Below are 10,471 nucleotides of genomic sequence, written 5' to 3' on the forward strand. Positions count from 1 at the left end.
TTCACTCGGGACTCATCTTGAGAAACCATTTGGTAGAATTCATCCTTGTATATCAGAGTACACGCCTGTCAAATGGCGAGATCAAGAAAGGTGTTTTGACAGGTTTGAAAATTACGCCTTCGCGATTAAATGTGAAAATGTGGGGTAACTGCCTAAAAGTTGCAAAATGCAATTTTATGATACGCAAATGATGCCGATCGTTTCCAGAGGTATGTTTGAGGTCCGTGAAGCATTTCAGAAGTCAGTTGTTTGAAAACGAAATTTTTTTTAGTCGGACCCACTTTGGGGCCCGACCTGGCTCATGCCCATGCATTAATTGTGTGACAAAATGTTTTCATTTCATGGCATTTCAACCCCTAGACATAATCGAGGAAGTGATTAATGATATTGGCTTATTCAATGTTGAATGTTCTACAGTAGCATATCAGAGGTTCCAAGTTTTAAAAAAAAACAAAAAAACTTATGCAATGGCTAGCAAGAGCCAAATTCCACAACTTTGCCAATTTCCCCCTTTGTTGTGCGTGGATTTTAAAGTGGTGTAGAGCATGTTGAAAAGGAAATAAAATCATACAAATGCAATAGCTAGCATCCTCCCATGCTCATGTGGTGATGGAGAGGGGGCAGCAGAAGGTGCTGGGCATGAAGTTAAAGAAAGGGGCAGCAAACAAAATCCCCATTCTCCTTGTTGTACGTGGTCTCCCCATTCCCTCTTTGTTGTTGCTTGGACCATTAGAGTTTGTAGACTGCAGTAAGAGCATGTAAAAACCCCAGCTAAAGTTCTGGAGTGGCAACGTGGCATTTAAAGCTATGTAAAACTTTCAAACACTCATTACACTCCCTCCTCCCCACGTGAGATCTCTGGTAGCAGATAACAGTAGTAGAAGCACCCAAACAAATGCATTTGAGACTGCCAGCATGTTGAAATGCAACCCCCCTTTGCGTGACATGGGAAATGGTGGAAGAGGCATTTCAAAAGGTTTTCAACCAAATGCTTTTGGCAGCAGTCCTCCGTCTCCTGCATGGCTTTGACAAGTGGAGAAATGCCCCCTGCGTGGTGTTTGGGAGGAGAGACATCGAAGGCTTTGCAATCTCCTCTGTTGTGTGGTTTTTGAGCAGCATTCAAAATTTTTATTCAAATGTAAAGTGCAGCAAACAAGTTTTCAAAACTCCAAATTGACATGGAATTGGCAGCAACATGAGATTTCCAAACGAATTCTAGTAACTCCTCCTTCTCTGGCATTGAAAAGGACCATCAAAATCTTCAGCAACATCCAAAATCGCCATTGAAAGTTACAGAGAGAGTTTTAACATACAGCTCCAGGCATAAGCCTTAATCCCACATTGGCTGGCAAGTGTTATTTTTAAATGTTTATAGTCAAATCCACATAGTAGTAATATGTCTAAGCCATAAAGGCTTTTGACGGATGGTGCCTATGGGTGCCCAAAGTGGGCCCACGCACAAGCACAGATCCTGAGGCGACGAAGGAGGTGACTGGGCGACGATCAGGTGGACCCCATGCAGGCACGCTTCTTGAGGCAGACGGACAAATTTTGCAGAGAAAGGCCGACTTAACCAGTGAGCAGGTTCGAGATGGATCAACGGTGCGCGCGGCTTCGTGAAGGCAAGATGCATGCCCGTTAGAGCTTGCAAAATGGCGAAATGAAAATGGCGAAAATGCAGCAGGTTAACCAGTGAGCATGTTGGATCAAGATCGACGGCCCGCGTGATTTCGCAGGCCAAAGATGCACGAAAGTTAGAGCCTATGAAATGGCGAAAGCTAGGTGGACAGATAGATGGCGGGTACAGTCAAATGTCTAGCAGGCGGGCCAGGTGAGGTGGTGCAGAAGTGGCACCTAGGTGGCGTACACGTGGCGGCCAAGTGACGGATGAGCAAGCAAACATGTGGCAGTGATGAGGTGTCATCCTAGGTGGCATCCAGTGGACCCCATCAGCCAATCATATCCTGCCACGTGGCACAAGCGTCAGGACCAAATGGAGGCAAAAATCAAAATTAAAATTAGTAAATGATATAGTTTAAAGTATATTAATAATTCAAAAATTTAAATGATGGTGCACATTGGGGAATTAATTTGCCCAGGACTCAATTTTTGGCCAAGGTATAAAGTGTTATATATTTTCGGAAAGCTCTTGGAATGAGGAATATAATTATGAAGTTAATTTTGACAAAGATTAGATATTTTGGAAGCAGTTTCCACGGGAGTAAAATTCAGTTAGAGAGAAGATATTTGATATTTTCAATTGCAGATTTTATTTTCTTCCCTCCTCTTTTTATTCCCAATTCTTCTCAGTTGTAAGGGTTCCATAATTCTGTGAGAATGGCTCCAGTTTTCATGGCTTCCAATTTTGAGTATTCTTGAAGATTGTACAGGGCAGGGCTTTTCCTTCAGTAATGGAGTTCAATTCTTGCTATAGGTGTTCTTAGTTGCAGGTTCTTGTGTATGTAAGGCATACATAAATTCACACAGGATTGTCTCTAGATTTGTATTTCCATTTTATCAAATCAGATCCTCAAGGAGGATGAAATTTGTTATCTCAAGGAGATAGTTATGATGTTTGCAGGGATTCTTCAAGGAAGGATTTAAATTCTATAATAAATCATAAAAAATGGAATATAGTTTCAAGATCTGATGATTTTGTGAATGATCTTAGTAATGCATTTATGCAAGGCATTAATGCATGAATATTTAATAATGAAGATGGATTTGCAATCGAAGCTTTCATTTATAGTTTGATGTATGACTCTATTGCCCTTGGATAAGGCACTGATCTTGCAATTAAAGGGGTTCTCAAACCAATTGAAAATCCAATCAGAATACCTTTAGTTTATGTTATGTTTTGAAATGTTTCATCTATCTCATGCTCAAGCATAGTTGAGTTTTATGTGTAGATCTAGCCCATCTACAATAAACTACTTGTTTTGGAGCCCTGGTGAGATCTATCTGTTTATGTTGATGCTGTCATAGGTGTGTAATAGGTTTAATTCTAAGCATCAAAGGTATACCCGCCTAGGTTTTGCAGAGCCTGAAGAGTAGAAGGATTCATGTCCTTGTCATGTTGTCCAAGCCCTAAGGTGTTTCATTGATTGAGATTGGCTATCTCATAGATAGATTTGCAGGTATACTTGGGTTATCACTTTTGGTGAACAACATATAGCACACATGATTTTCTTTGCTTGGGAAGGAACGCTTGACTGAGATCCACAAATTCCTTCATGTACCTCGTCCAATGCCTTTCTTATCTCATTTTTCTCCAAACATCAAAGGAGAGTACCATCAAGACTTCACCTGTATAGGGTTTCGACAATGATGGTGTATCGAGTAGTTTGGCAGATGAAGGTTTTTTATTGGTTATTTGATTGGTTGGGGAGAAGGGTGTGGTCACGTAAGTAAGTGAAGAACTCACCATACCATGGACATTCAGAACTGACAAGGTGACATATCATTTTAGTTTCAGGGATATCATATGTGGGGATCCAAAGTTGTTGTACCAAGAATTCATAGCATGTTGAATTTTGCGGAAGATCCAAGAGAGATGCAATTGTAGCCATTGCATTGGAAACTTGATTACGATCTCTGGGTACTTGCTCAAATGTGATAGTTGTAAATGATTCTTTGAAACTATCCACCATCCTTTTATATGGCACAAGCTTAGCATCCTTAGTTTGGTATTCATTGGTGACTTGTCACATGACTAGTTGAGAATCTCCATATACCTAAAGCTCTTTTAGATGCCATTGTATATCCAATCCGAGTCCTGTGATTAAGGCCTCATATTCTACTATATTATTGCTACATGAAAAAGTGAGCCTGTATGATTTTGGGATGTTGTCACCTTGAGGTGTGATAAAAATAATACCTGCCCCCGAGCCATGTCTAGCACATGAGCCATCAAAATATAGCTTCAAAGGTTGTGTAGCTATGATCATGAAGATCTCTTCATCTCGAAAATTGGAAACAAGAGGATGGTCACCTACGAGGGGTGCGTCAGCCAACTGATCTGCAATAACTTGCCCCTTGATAGCCTTGCGGTCTACATACTCTATATCAAATTCACTCAAGATCATAACCCAATTGGCCAAGCGGCCTGTCAATGCTGCCTTGCTGAGTAGGTATTTGAGTAGATCTATTTTGGCAATGAGTTGTACCTTGTGTGTTAACATGTAGTGCCTTAATTTGGTGGCTGCTAAGATAACTGCTAGGTAAGCTTGCTCAATAGGTGTGTAATTAAGTTCATAGCCTACCAATGTGCGAGAGATATAGTATACATCACATTCTTTGCCTTTTGAATTGTGTTGTGCCCTTAGTACTCCTAATGTCGTATTTGTAGTTGAAATATATGGCAATAGAGGTTTATTGGATCTGGTGGGATCAACAAGGGTGTATGCATTAGGTAGTCTTTAAGCATTTGGAATGCTTGCTGGCACTTTGTATTCCATTGAAAGAAGATATTCTTATGTAACAGATACGTGAAGGGATGACACTTACTAGCCAATTGTGCAATGAATCTCCGAATTGATTGCATTCGCCCTTATAGTGTCCATAACTGACTGATGTTCTTTGGAGGTGGCATGTCCATGATTTCTTTGACTTTCGTCGGATCTACTTCAATACCTTTCCTTGAGACAATGTATCCTAAGAGATTACCAGAGCTTACTCCAAAGACACATTTCTTTGGATTGAGATGGACATGATATTGTTCTAATCTTTGAAAGATTTGACCCAGTATTGCTAGATGACCCTCTCTTGTGAATGATATAGCTAGTAAATGATCGATAATCTTTCATTATAGTGCGCATGATGTTATGAAAGATGGTAGTCATAGCTCTCTAATAGGTTGACCCTACATTCTTTAGACCAAATAGCATCACATTCCAATAGTAGTTTCCCCATGGGCATGTGAAAGCAGTCTTATGTTGATCCTCTAGAGCAATCTTGATCTGGTTGGACCCTGAAAAGACATCCATAAGAGAAAGCATTGCATGACCCACTATTATATTGACAATCATGTCGATGTTTGGTAAGTGGAAGTCATATTTAGGGCATGCTTTGTTCAAATCTCTGAAATCTGTATAGATACATATGCCCACATTAGGTTTACCAACATCTACAATATTTTAGGTCCAATTTGCATAATCGATTGGTCTGATGAAACCAACATCCAAGAGATTTTTGAGTTCCACTTTGACAAGAACAACAATTTGTGGGTGCATCTTTCTGAGATTTTATTTAACAGGTTTAGCTCCTTCTGCTACAGTTAGGTGATGCATAACCAAATTAGGATCTAGGCTAGGCATCTCTGCATAAGATCATGTGAGATTGATTTGACGCTGCAGGAAGAAATCCACAAATTTTGGCTATTCCTCTGGAGTTAATAGAGATGCCCAATGTATTTGGTGACGAGTCTCAGGGGTCCTTACATTGAATTCTTTTGTTTCTTTGATTATGATTGTTGATCTCTCCTGATTCGTACTAGAGGGAAGGATGTCAAACCTTTCATCCGCAAGTGCCTCAAAGAGGTTTTCACCTTTGGATACTCTCTTTATTTTTACTTATTTGGGATCAACAAGTGCCACTGTGTGGTTTTCACTAGAAGATTCATGTTTTATTGTGATATTTTTGCAACTGAAAGGTTTGGCATCTATCCCAAAGTGTGTTGCACTGTTAATTTTGATTGCAAAACTAGCTTTATGGTCCCCTCTTGGTATGTTATTTTGTATTTCTAAAAATTCTATGAGCGCCTCATCGTTTTGGAAGTGACCAAGACATGGGAGATTTGGTTGGTTCCAATCAATGAGTTCGGGGTAGATGATAGGCATTACCTCATTGATTAAGTTGAGTTCAAAGGAGGTGCCAGTGAGGGTTAATATAGATGAGTGAAGTTCATCAATGGTACTCTCCTTGTTAGATTCTGGAGTAGGATTTGACGTAGGGCCTATGGAAGTTTCTTCTTTCTCAGGAACCCAAAAGATTTTAATCCATGCCTCTCCATAAACTAGGATATCTTTACGAGGTGGTGGAGGTGATGTGTCTTCCTCGTCTAAATTATTTAGATTCACTGAATCCCCTTCCCACTCATGCAAGTCGGTTTTTGAATCACTCTCTAACATCTGATTACTGTACCAAGCTGGGATGTCCTTTGAATTGAAGAGTGTATTGGTCACATGTTGTGCATTTTTTAAGGTGGGATTGCTAGTGTTGCTGATGGGTTTACCGGTGTTGTTAATGTTGTTGGTATAGTTGGTTCTACTATTGCTACTGATGGGATTATCGGTGCTATTGATGCTTCTAATAGTTTTGATGCTACTTATGGGATTATCAGTTTTGTTGGTGCAGGTGGTGTTGAGTGCCGTAGATATAATCAAGGATGGCCTCCTTTGAGTAACTAGTTGATACACGATTTTGCTGGGTTTTCCTTTGAATCTAAGCTTAGGAAGAGATTCCTTTTGAAAACCTATTCCCGTTTTATCTTTGGGTTTCAAATCAAGTTGTAAGGGCTCGTGTCATCTTTGTTTGCAATGTCCTAAAGCACTCTAGCCATCATAGCCCATTCTTTGCATGATAGTGAGGCCTTTTCCATATTTATCAGTGAGAAGAATCCCATGTGGATGGTAGTGGAAGAAGCACGTGAACTATATGTAGGGAATCCATGGGACATGAATTGAGAAACTAAAGGAGGTGATGCAATAGGTGTGCTCTCTACAACGAATTTTGGGTTCACTTGGTGTAAGATACTTTATAACATATTTGAGCAGAATTTTGATTCTGTAGTTGCCCAATTGTATCTATAAGTATTCAAATAGGTGCATTCTTGAGTCATTTGGGCATTCATACTCATGGAGAGTAGAAAATCATGCATTAAGGGCTCAACATGGAGGTAGACACCCTGCATATTATAGGTCAATTTCTTGGAAGTGGTGATTACATGGATGCTATTGGGAGTAAAAGTCAATTTTTGGCTAAGTGGATGTTCAAGGATGCATGGAAATTTGGTGACAAGGGCCATGAAAAATGTGGGGATGGATGTATGTGGGTATGGAGTTCCTATTGATACCATTTTCTAAATGGGGCATGTGGGAAGATAGATGACCTATTTATAATATCTTTTTCTCTGAAGTAGCCACAAAGGGTTCTTGAAGAAGGAAGATTTAGTATACAACCAATGTGGGTTTTGAACTTTGAAAGATAGATATCTTCACATGGTTTGGTTGGGGTATGGGTGGGAATATGCATACCTATTGGAGTTCATTTACTGACAGTGTTTGAGGACATTAGGGGTGTTTGAGGATCTGTGAACATATGGTATGTATCAAAGATACACTTTTTCAATGGATCATGGGGATGTAGGCAGAAGAACTATATACTAGATGGACTTTTGTAAAGTGGCAATAGGTTTGGACTTTGAGTGGATAGGTTTCCTACTATAGTTATATGTTGATTAAATACGAATAAGGGACAAACCAATGTTTTTTGTCAGGTTGGAGCAAACCACCATTGATGAAGGGAAACAAACACTGTTGTGAAATTGGAGCCCTATAGGCATAGGAGGATACAAGAAAAAAAAATGCAAAAGGTCTAGAGATTAAGAAGGTGTATCCTACATTTGAATGGGTGGCAGATTATTTCCTTAAAGAGTGGTTGTAGATGATGAAGACGCAATGCATACAATGCCACAAGGACATGTTGGGGGTTTTTCTCCTTATGGAGTTCCACAAAACAAAGAAAACCAAACACCCTATAGTAGTAGAAATCTTGCTAACTTGGAGATAAATATTAACTGGCTGAAGGTGCATTTATTATGCCAAGAGGTGGAAATACAATGACAGCAAGACATGGAATGTAATGGTATGAGTGTGTTAACAAAAACTTTTAAAGAGCTGACATATATTTATGAAAAAACACTATAAAGCAAATTAAATAAAAATAACTATAAAGTAAATAAAATAAAATAACTACAAAGTAAATAAAATAAAATAACTCTTTAGTAAATACAAAGAAAGTAATCTCTAAATAATTCTAAGGTAGCTTAATATAACTATTAAGTGAAAATAACTCTAAGTATATGAAATAAAATAAATATAAGTTATGTAAATAAAAGAAAATAAATTTAAATAATTCTAAAGGAAAATAAAACTAAGATATTTATCTTTAAAAAAATCTATCCAAATGTGGAGAGATATTCTTATTGATAGATACCTAATTATAAATGGCTTTCCATCCCCAGACTGGTGACATATAGGAGTGGTAAATAGGCCTCATACATTTATTGACGGGACATTAGCAAACAGATCCTCAGACATGGTATTGGAGTCCGCCCTTTCCCATTTATAAATTTAAAAACTACCTTGTAAAGTAAAACTGAACAAGGAGCTTTTACTCACCATAGTTTGTTTGACAGTAACTTAAAAAACTACCTTGTATTCTCTAAAACTATTAGAGATGCTGAACTTTAATATTTAAATAAAACTCAACATTATTTTTTTCTTTAAATTATGTAGAATATTCTGAAGTTTACAATAGAAATGTATTAGAGCACAAATAATTTAGCTGGGGCTGAACAACACATTAATGTTTATAAAGGTTAAGAAAATAATGTGAGTGCTATAAGCTGCCAGAAATAGCTGGGGCCTGAAAAACATATTGAGCATTCAACAGAGTCTACTCTCTTAATTTGTGTTGCTTGAGTTTGTCAGACATGTCAAAGGTTACATCTAGCTCAATATGGTTAAGGGGAATGCATAAGGTGTGTTACACATGTTTCAGTTTTCATTTGTCTGATAGCTACATCATTGTCTTGATAAATAAAGTACAAAAAATGCTCGATGTACATGTTGTTTGAAAGTTGGGTTGGAAACAGGACCATGGACTCCTCCAGAGGACGTTCTATATGGCAAAATCTAGGACCAAAAGTAGTGATCTTTTTGTTTTGAAATCTCTCCTCTAGTTCTTGTGTTTCATTAGTTTAGTAGAAGATATTCATTGAATTGAGTAGCGTGCTATCAATGCATATTAGTTGTATGAAATGGATTGATTAAAGAGATTTGTAAGCTATTTGTAGTTAGTACTGTATGAATCTTAAGAAATAATCTTCTAAAACTAAATGGGTATGTTATTTTCATTCCAGTATTTCAAGTTGCACATGCTGAAATTATCATAAAGAATTAAAAAGTTTGTAGTTGTGAAAAAACTTAGGCAGTTGTTTTTGTAAGCCCATTTACCAATCATGCAGCATTGAAAACATATCCTCAAATTTTTAAAGTTTTTACAATCCTCAGATCGTGTGGGACGTGTTGCAAGTTGTGATGGCTGAACTACTTGAGACCCACTCTAAAAGGAGCAAACATCTCTGCTGACTGCAACAGAAGGTGAAGGGGGTAAAATATCGTTGCTTTAAACTGTTGTAGCAGTGAAAGATGTCACTAGTGGACATAAAAAAAAGGTACAAAGTTGCCATATTCAATCTGTCTCTAAAATGGAAGAGATTTTGTTGTTGTTAGTAGCATGTACAAGAGGTTGTTGTGTAAGGAAGTTTACAGAGGATCTGTAGAAGAGTTCGTAGTTGTGTGTTAAAGAAGTTCTATTTGTTGAAGGCAAAGTCAATGTTTGGTACAACAATAGCTATAGAGGATTGATCCCTATAGTGATCAACAAAATCATGCAAGTGTGAAGCCACGTGTAGCTGCCAGAAAAGGTAAATCACAGAAAAGACGGTCAAAGCTTGTTAACACAGCCATAGCTATTAAAAATGGCAATATTTAAGAAGAACATTGAAGATCTGGAAAGCCACTATGGCAAATCTGGTGAAGGATGTTGGAGAAAAGAGAAACAACGGCTGCAAGATTTGTAAAAGACAAATGTAAAAGAAAGTGCACGTGGGCCTAGAGAGTAAAGGCATGCAGATCTATCAAAAGTAACCAAAGAAAAGTTAAGATCATTGTCCTTTTGTATGATGAAGTGCAAGGAATATAGCCTGGACGATCTATTGTGTTGGACATTATCCAAGATGATTACTACGATCTCGATGAAAGTCTTGGGATGGTCTGTTTATTCTTAGGCGAGAGAAATGTTCCTACGTCTTTGTGTTTCTTGATTATTTGAAGCTAGTTCTTAAGTCTATATTCAGTGATTGTATCAAAGTTGTATGATAATGAATGCATGACTAGGCGAAGTTGTAAATGAGCTTGAGGTTGCTAGCTATATTCGATTTGTATGATATTTTTATGAAGCATCGAATAGTGATATTGTATTTAGAGGGATCTTAAGTGACATACCAATAAATTGTATTTGTAGTACCCCTACTCGTTTGAACTCATTAGACTCATATTTTATTATTGTTTTCTTTCAGTGGATACATTACCATGATTTGTTATTCAGACTTATTTAACACTATTTTACGTTTTATCTGGATATGAGATGCATAATTTATTTGCAGTATTTCAGTACTTGTGATTTA

This window comes from Cryptomeria japonica, chromosome 6 (assembly GCF_030272615.1).
Source record: "Cryptomeria japonica chromosome 6, Sugi_1.0, whole genome shotgun sequence".
NCBI lineage: Eukaryota > Viridiplantae > Streptophyta > Pinopsida > Cupressales > Cupressaceae > Cryptomeria > Cryptomeria japonica.